Source organism: Pinus tabuliformis, chromosome 7 (assembly GCF_031772625.1).
Source record: "Pinus tabuliformis cultivar Carrire ecotype Pingquan chromosome 7, CPIR1, whole genome shotgun sequence".
In the NCBI taxonomy this organism is placed as follows: Eukaryota; Viridiplantae; Streptophyta; class Pinopsida; order Pinales; family Pinaceae; genus Pinus; species Pinus tabuliformis.
This window is the reverse complement of record NC_142293.1, coordinates 1391459149-1391467122: the sequence shown is the minus strand read 5'-3', so window position 1 is coordinate 1391467122 and position 7974 is coordinate 1391459149. Positions and strand designations below refer to the sequence as shown.

The 7974-nt window shown below is 30.7% G+C and overlaps 1 pseudogene; it reads left to right on the top strand.

Moving 5' to 3' along the window:
• Positions 1–6658: 6658 nt before the first annotated feature.
• Positions 6659–7176, top strand: LOC149252844 (putative polyamine transporter At1g31820 pseudogene; annotated as a pseudogene).
• Positions 7177–7974: the final 798 nt, after the last annotated feature.

Here is a 7974-nt window from a genome sequence, read left to right as displayed (position 1 = left end):
TTGAAAATAGAGTCATCGACGGAGTTTTGAATCCAAGATTTGACTCTATGTTCATTCTTTCTGAGTTCAATCACTGATTCCTCTAAGTATTAATCATGGCCGCCCATGCTTCTTGAGTCGGATGCACATAGGGACTCTGAAGTATATCTCAACACTCTTGGGATTGCAGGAATGTCTCCATTCCTAAAAAACCAAAACTGGTAAGTTTTGCGAAGCAGAGGAAGCCATTTCTTGAAATACATATTTGCACGCCCTTTGTCTTTTAAATCTCCTTCTGAAACTTAAAAAAAAAAAAATCTTTTCCTTTACAAGTGTTTATTTAGAAAAACTGGAAAAAAAAATCTTTTTCCTTTCCGAGTTTTTATTTAAAAGAAAACCTAAAATTATATTTGCGTTTCCATGCTTTTATTTAAAAAAAAAAACCTTTAAAAAAAAATATAACAAAGTCTCTTTTAGTACTCCCTTTTAAAATATTATAAGGCAACTTTCATCTTTAAATCATACGGTTTGAGAAAAAAAATCATTGAACATATAAACGTATTTTGGAAGGAGTCCCGAGTAGCTTTCTTACAACTCATGAAGATTGACTTTTGAATCAAGAATCAAAACTGAAGCGTTTTGTTTGGTGGATTCGTCGTAAATCAGTGTAACGCACTGTTCATTGCTACCATGGAGCGTTAAGCCGAAATCCGTGTAAGGAAATCTGACTAATGCGAGCTCTCGTCTCACTGCTTAGCGTTAGTAATGCTATCGTTCCTCTGGTGCTTTGGGTGAGCGTTAATACACTCTGGTTTGACCTGTGGACAAGATTACTTTAAAAAAAATTACATGTTTTCTTTTAATGGAGACATTTGACTTATTCTTTCTCTTCAACGACTTCGTAGCAACTTTTCAATGACTTCACAGTAACTTTCTATTTTGCAGTAAGAGGCTTCACTTCGCTGCGATTTCTGCTTTTTTTTGTGAATACACACATGTATTAAAAGCTACTCTGAAAGAGTCTTATGCAACTTTATTTTATGTCTAGTGTTCTCTCAAAGAGTCTTACACAGTAACCCAAAAGCGGAGAAAAAATTGATCTTCTCAATATTTTGAATGACTAAATAGATTACATTGTAAACAATAATAATAAACTACTGAAATAAAAATAAACATTTATGGAGTAGAACTCAAGTAAAACTAATTTTTTATGACACCTAGTAGAGAATAGAATCAAACGTGATGACACCTAACCAACAACCAACTGATAGTGAGATTAATATCTCAACACTAATAAGTTTCTCTATGATAATTTCTTCATTATTATTTATAGCTTTCATTTATATATAAGCAAATTTTATTTACCAAAATGGTCCACTACATTTAATAAATTTAAAAATTTAGATTTGTGCCATGTGGCTCCCCACCCACTAATTTCCTAGGGATTTCATATTAATAATCATTATATGAATGAAAGATTTTTACATTGATATCTATTTAAACTTGTGCCATGATCTGTTTCTTCATCTTGTCATGACAATGAACCACATTGGATGGTTCAAAAATCCTTTGATGTGATTTTCAAAGAAAAAATTTCTTTCCTAAGTTCCTCCATGATAAGTTCCTCATTATTACTTATAACATTCATTTATATATAAACAAATTTTATTTAGCAAAATGACCCATTTTACAATAAGATGTGTAATTCTTTTTTTTTCTTGGGTTAAAGTTGTCTGACTTAACGAGGTAAATGTGTGCATTAATAAGGCATTCTACATGCTACAATAATTTTTTTGGTTATATTTATGAGCTATATCGACCACATTAAGATGTTTAATATGGTTGTACTAGTTTTAATTCAACTATTAAAAATTATTAGGTGCATGATAGGATTTTAACCTTCATGAAATGTTCAACAATATTTTTACTAGTAGTCACAAAGATTAGGATTAACCCTAAAAATAGTTATGCTCTTTTACTTAAATTGATTAATTAAGAAGAAAACTTTATATGAACATGAGTTATGGTTTTCTGGGCATTTGATTTTTGCAAGTCATGTTATTGGTTTACTAATTATTTTTATAATTGATATTAGCCAACCTACATCCATCCTAACTACAAGAACCCCGAGAGATCAAAACTCTTTTCACTCTAAAAGAAGTTTACATATGAAGAGATTTGATCCTTCTCTCGGTTTGGTAAATCCTGAACTAAGATGGATCTAGGATGGTTTAATTATTAAGAGGTTTACATATTAAGAGATTTGATCATTCTCTGGGTTTGGTAAATCCTGAACTAAGATGGATCTAGAATAGTTTAATTATTAACTATAATTATAATTATTAATTTTTTAATTTAATTTAATTTATCTTAAATTTATTTTTATTTTATTGATTGTTTCAAAATGTTTGAAGGATATTACAATAAATTATAATATCTCTACCATTCTGGATTGAAGAATTCATATATATGATAAAGTAAATTTTTGTCTTTTTATGTGTATAATAGTCATTTAATTGATATGACGGGCTATTAAAGTTTTGATTAAGGATAAGATATTCTTTAAAATATAATATTATATATGATAAAGTAATTTTTTTAATTTCTTTATTTGTATACTAGTCATTTAATTGATATGACTGAGCTATTAAAGTTTTGATTAAGGATAAGATATTCTTTAAAATATAATACTATATATGATAATTTTTTTGATTTCTTTATGTGGATACTATTCATTTAATTGATATGGCTAATAAAGTTTTGATTAAGGATGAGATATTCTTTAGAATATAATAACATGACACAATGCTCAAATCACTTATAAACAAATAAATGAGACAATAATCATTCCTCCTAACTGCCAAAAATAAATATCATTCATAATTTATATATATATATATATATATATATATATATATATATATACACACACACAGAGAGTTGTTTACTAAAAATTGGTTAATTTTAATATATATATTTTTAAGATAAATTAAATTATTTGAAAAAATTAATTGATATCTATGTTCATAGGTATGTCTATTTTGGAACAAGTTTCATGTTACCCAATAAAAATTACCGTTAAATTTATATAGTTAAAAATCTTATAACATGTTTTAGTTTATATATCTAAATTATATATTAATTCTTTTTATAATTAACAACAATTAAATTATAATTCAAATTTAAGATATAATTATATATTATAATTTTAGTAATGTAATATGTTTTAAAATCAATTTTTTTATTTTTTATTTTAGTAATGTAATATGTATTATAAAATCAATGTTTTGATGTTAGATATCTGTATAGAAGGAATTTAATTCATAGTTATTATAAAATTCAGTGTGAAATAATATAATAACTAAACAATATTCATCCCCTAAATGGTATCACACGTTGTTAGCCCCATTTAATATGAATAGTCGTCGTAACCTGCTTATCGTAGACAAATGGTGAATGTAGGAAATAGGTTGTGCGTATAGAACGTTTGTGGTTAGTTCATCGTAGACAAATGGTGAAAGAAGGAAATAGGATGTGTATACAGAACATTTGTTGTTTATGGCCACTGGTACCTCACTTCACTGGACCGCCTATGTAGTTTCCTTTCTGTCCTTCGATATGAATTAGTGGATACTCTACCCTGATGCTTGTCCATTAATGATTGTGATTTCGACAGTACGCACAAAAATGCATGCTGTTCCGGAATTGGGTTTTCTATCACTAAAAAGGAGGTAAGTTCTCCTCAATGGTTGATTTGGTTTTTAGTCCTTAGTGTTGTCATGGTATTGGATTATCTCCGGTTTGGAAGTATGACCAATCCCCTCTTCTTTGGGCTCTTTTATTTTGTTTTTCCTCAGCAACTCAGTTACACTTCAAGCGTTACTCTGTTCCTCTCCTTTGGCCTATCACAATCACAGCGAAAATCCTTTGCCTTGAACATTTATGTACTTAGTTTTGAAGTATTGCCAGAGAGGTCCACCCTCCCGTTGCTTATTCTTTATTTAACGTCATTGAAGAAAATATTTGACTGAATGAAATTCTTTATTTAACGTCATTGAAGAAAATATTTGACTGAATGACATCTCTTTTTCTATAGAAGCAGTCTGATACCAATCCAATCTTACTAGTCCAGTCTAGTTTCCTCTACTCTACTCATCACTTATTAACTTTTTCTTTTAACTTGTTTCTATCTTAACGACCTTTTGTCTCCCTATAGTGTTTTAGTTGTTTGTTCTTGGAATGTTGGTTCTTTTCCAAGAATTCCTTGCCATGGTGGAGCCCAATACAACTGATCTAGGATTAGTTGTGTCTCTATGTTGTTTTAGTTGTTTGTTCTTTTTCAACAACTCAATGCCATGGTGCAGGCCAATACAACTATTCTAGGATTAGTTGTAGAGGTCTTCCCCGCACCATAGCTCAAATTAATTTTGAAATCTTTCCCTCCGAGAGCAAACACCTAAAGGTCTGAAAAACTGAAATTAACCTTGCATAGGAAAAGTTGGAAGACACTTTTTACAGGATGAAAAAGAAGAAAAAATGTGACACTGTAACCTTGATACAGAAACCAGCCAAGGAAGATATAATATAGGAATGATAAGAGGAAGATATAATAGATAACTTTCCGCAATGCGCATTTACTCATAAGATGAAAACCATAATGAGTAAAGTACTATCCGAGAAAAGTAAGGCCCATTATTAAGTTGTGTTGCGCAATTATGTTCTCGATCATCAAATACAAAAATTTGATCGCAAAGTGTCCTCACTGAACAAGAAAGTAGCAATTTGTAGTTTCCTCTATGATGAAGCGGAACAATCGAGAATAATTTGACCATCCTATAGCAGATGCACCATCTGGATATTTTTTTTGGGTCGTTTTCTTATTATCTCACACTAGGATATATAGTACAGACCAAGATATTACCAGACTTGTGGATCTTAATCATAATGTCGTTTTTTAGATTCTGTTTACGTGGTCCAAAGCAAATATCTTGTACTACTCGTTTGGCCACATGAATAGCTAAGTATATACACTTTTATTTGTGCTTCAAATGCAATATAGTGTTATTGCAAAATTTAAGCATAATATAATAATACATTATATATAAAAAAAACGGGGAACACAAATATAATATTCTATATTATACATTATTTTATTAAACATTTTTTCATTTTTAACAATATTTTGGTTGAAAAGTTTTTAATGGAAAGTGAGATAAATGGAACTTTCCAAATTTTCTTAAATATTTAGGAGCCTAGATCCATCTTAATTTTGGATCTACCAAGTGTAAATCTCTATGTTGAAGTGCAAACCTCTTTTAGAGTGAAAAGAGATTTGATCCATCACTTGATGGATCTAGAGTTAAAATGGATCTAACCTAGTTTAATTATTGTCCTTCAAATAGGCCACATTAAAGAAGAATACCATGGAAAGACACATGGGAAAAATCATGGTTTATTTTTTATTATTATTTTTTAATTTGATTTTACTTTTTTCTCTTTTGACTAAGTCAAAATGTTAAACCTTACAACTTTTCTAACATGCTATGCTCAATCTTTGTTAGAATGAAATTATAAGTTAATACTTTATTATGAGATTTAAGAGTTTTTTACAAATAAATTTTATTAATTAAATTACTTGATAGATAAATTTATAAATAACATGTCTTTTATAAATTATTTTGTTGTTTCATTTAATTATGATTTGAATATTTGAATATTATTTATTATATGTATATATAGAAGAATAAATCCAATTTTTGTCAAGAAAATACATCTAAGACCATCTAAGTCATTGAAATCACTTGGGGATCACACTTGAGACTAGGTCACACCATTTTGCCAACATAGTTTTAAGTGAATTAACAAAACATCTCACTGTAATCAAAACCAAGTAGGATAAATCCAACACATTTTTTGTTTTTTTGTAAGATGTCAATTTTTCCTTTCATTAATCAAAAAATGTTACGTGATTGACCCATACACTCCAGATGGTCTCAAATTTCCCAGTGGGAAACCAAGTTAGTTGATCATCTAGTTGTTAAGTATCCAAAACAAAATTTATGAGTCCGCAATAGTTTCAAAGTAACAAAATAAAATGCATCATCATCCAAGTATCTATCAATATTCAGCCTATAGATTAATGCTTCCGACATACAACTATAAAGATTATTAATCAAATGAATCAGCAAGAGTGAGGTCCCTTGCACTTGAGCCGGGTGGCGCTGAAGGTGAGATGTATGGAATGTGGCTATCAATTCTGACAATCCTGCAATTTGAATGAATCACTTGGAATGTCATTTGCTACTTATCACTCTAAAATTCAACCACGCCATCAAAGATACTATGTTGATCTTGCTGCCTCTATGTAAAAACTCCCTCCAACAAATTTTTATTTTTCCAATATAAAAATAGAGTTTGGACATACAATTTGTGCCTACCTCTTGTGTGGTTGGGATCAGTGACTAGATTATCAAATTCATTGATTAACTATGCATTAGATAGGGGTCCCATCTCATTGAAAGTTATTTCTACTATACCTTGAACTACATTTTATGCCTCAACGGAAGTGGCCTCATGGTACCTCTTTGCTACCTCTTTGCCTTGAGTTTGACCATGACCTTCACAGTGACCCCTAGACCCACAAGCACTTGTTTGCGCCACGTAAATTTTTTAAATTGAAATGAGGATTGATTCTTTTCAGCTTCTTGGCATGGGACAATCGGGCATGCTTCCTGCTCTATTTGCTATCAGATCAAGATATGGAACTCCTCTTCTGGCCATTATGTTTTCTGCTCCTGGAATTTCATTGAGTTTTCAAGAAATTGTAGCAGCTGAGAATTATCTCTATTGCTTTGGTATGTTTGCAGAGTTTGTTGCCTTATATCTTTAAGAATCAAGAAGCCAGGACTTGCTCCGCCCTATAAAGTTCCTCTTGGGACTGTTGGAGTTATTCTCCTCTGTCTAATACCTTCGTTGTTACTGGTTCTAGTGGTAGTAGTTGCTTCTTTTAAAGTCATGGCTGCCAACATCAGCGCTGTTTTAATTGGGTTTGTATTGTGGCCGTGTCTTGAATTTGTGAAGAGTAAGAAATGGTTGAACTTTGTGACAGGGTCAGAGCTTTCAGGTGACCTTCGTGATATATTAGTGTCTGATGCGGGAGTTGGATTGCTGTCAACTGAAAATACACAACTTTTCTGATAAAGTCCTTGATTTTGTACATTCTTGCGCATTGTAGAGAGGGCAAAGAATTGGAATATAGATATATCTCATTTGAGGACTTTGATTTTAGCCAAAGAACATATGGAATTTTTTGTCAAGATAAAATCCTCCAAACTCCTGGGAATCTTTGGGGGCTTAAATACAGTGGAAGGATGGACAAGGGCAGACCCTATGATGCAGGGACTTCTTTCAATATGTTTTATATTTGAAGTAGATACATGGCCAATAGGATAGTGAATCATTCATGTACTTTCTAGATCGACTCTCTATATATTTGAAAGAAGCTTATTTCATGATATTTAGTAGGTCTGAAATAGCACACATGGATTGTTTTTGTAGAATTGTAGGATTTGAACAATGCCATCAAGATATAGTTCTGATGAATTGGGCATTTGTTTCTACTTATTTTGGAGGGGAAAACAACTATGAACCATTTACATTTTTTCTCTGGAAAATGTTTTTATATTTTATAAAAAGATTAAGGATGTTTTTGGATTTTAGTATATAATAAGATTTGAAGTCAGGGTAGATAAAAAGATTTGAAGTCATCATAAAAAGAAATCAATATGAATTCAGTATGTCAAATGATAGAATTGTAGTAGTATGTCAAATGTTAGAACTGTACTTGGATGGAAAAGATAATGGCCTTTCTTCTAATCATCTAAACCAAAGCTAATTAACATCAACCCTTCAAATTTTTTATTTTTTTTCATACAAAGTCGGGTGCTTCATCTTCAAAATTATTACTGATATAATTTGCTTATCTGCGGGTAGTTG